General features: G+C 45.0%; 1 non-coding gene across 1 annotated transcript; it reads right to left on the bottom strand.

Annotated features, from left to right (window-relative positions):
* Nucleotides 1-288: 288 nt before the first annotated feature.
* LOC120257763 lies at nt 289-395 on the bottom strand. The gene has a single exon (XR_005535849.1). It is a non-coding gene; the product is annotated as a small nucleolar RNA R71 (small nucleolar RNA).
* Nucleotides 396-1,229: the final 834 nt, after the last annotated feature.

Here is a 1,229-nt window from a genome sequence, read left to right as displayed (position 1 = left end):
GGCTTTGAAATCAAGGCAAGTACCATAAGGATGATTCAGAATTTAGTACAGTTTGATGGTCTAGTGGATGAGGACCCCCATGCCCATCTTGCCCAGTTCTTTCAAATATGCTCCACTTTCAAGATCAATTCAGTGTCAGACGATGCCATCAGATTGAGATTGTTCTCGTTCATTTTGAGAGGAGCACCATAGAGATGGCTCACATCCTTAGCTCCTGGGTCCATCACCACTTGGAAGGAAATGGTTGAGAAGTTCCCGGCCCGATATTTTCCTCCAAGCAAAGCTGCAAGACTGAGACAGGAGATATCATCTTTCAGACAAGGTGATACGGAGACACTCTTTGAAGCCCATGAATGAACTAAGGACCTTCTTCGCAAGTGTCCTCATCACGGCTTCCCTGTATGGATAAGAGTACAGATGTTGTGTAACGGGTTGAATTGTGCTACTATACAACTCATTGATGCAACGGCAGGTGGTGCTTTAAGCAACAAGCTTCCTAAAGAGGCTGAGGAATTAATTGAGAATATAGGCGGCAATGAGTGTCATTGGAGCACTAGACAGAAACCTCCAAGGGCTGCAGGGCTGTACGAGGTGAATGAATCTACAGCATTAGACGCGAAGATTGATGCCTTAACGAAACATGTCATGGAGAATAGTTCAAAGCATGACACCCTAGCGTGAAAAGTTGACCAACTCATGTCGGGGTCCAGTTCAGGTTCCAAGGCCATTATGTCATGTGATACTTGGAGGGCAGGGCATGCAACATCACAATGCCCTATTTTTGTTACCCCAACACCTCTTGTGGAAACAGTTGATTATGTTCGGGGTAGACCAAGGGGATCAGTGAATCAATTTGGCAACACTTACAATTATGGATGAAGGGGCTCTTCAAATCCTTCTTGGAATCAAGGCCAATCTCAGTACAGACCCCCACCATCTCAGGGAAGCCAAATACCAAGCCCCGCCTCCATAAGGGAAGAAATACTCCACGGAGGATGTTTTGGCCAGATTCATGATTAGCACAGAGGAAGATTTTGTGCATAATGAAAAGAAACTAGATGAATTCGGTACCATATTGAGAAATGTACAAGCATCCATCAAATCTCTGGAGAACTAAGTGGGACAGCTTGCTCGTGGACAATCTGAACGATCCTCTGGGAGTTTGCCAAGCAACACCAAAAGCAACCTAAGGGAACAATTAAAAGTCGTTACTTTGAGAAGTGGTAGAC

The sequence above is a fragment of the Dioscorea cayenensis genome, chromosome 3 (assembly GCF_009730915.1).
Source record: "Dioscorea cayenensis subsp. rotundata cultivar TDr96_F1 chromosome 3, TDr96_F1_v2_PseudoChromosome.rev07_lg8_w22 25.fasta, whole genome shotgun sequence".
In the NCBI taxonomy this organism is placed as follows: domain Eukaryota; kingdom Viridiplantae; phylum Streptophyta; class Magnoliopsida; order Dioscoreales; family Dioscoreaceae; genus Dioscorea; species Dioscorea cayenensis.
This window is presented reverse-complemented; position numbering and strand designations above follow the sequence as displayed.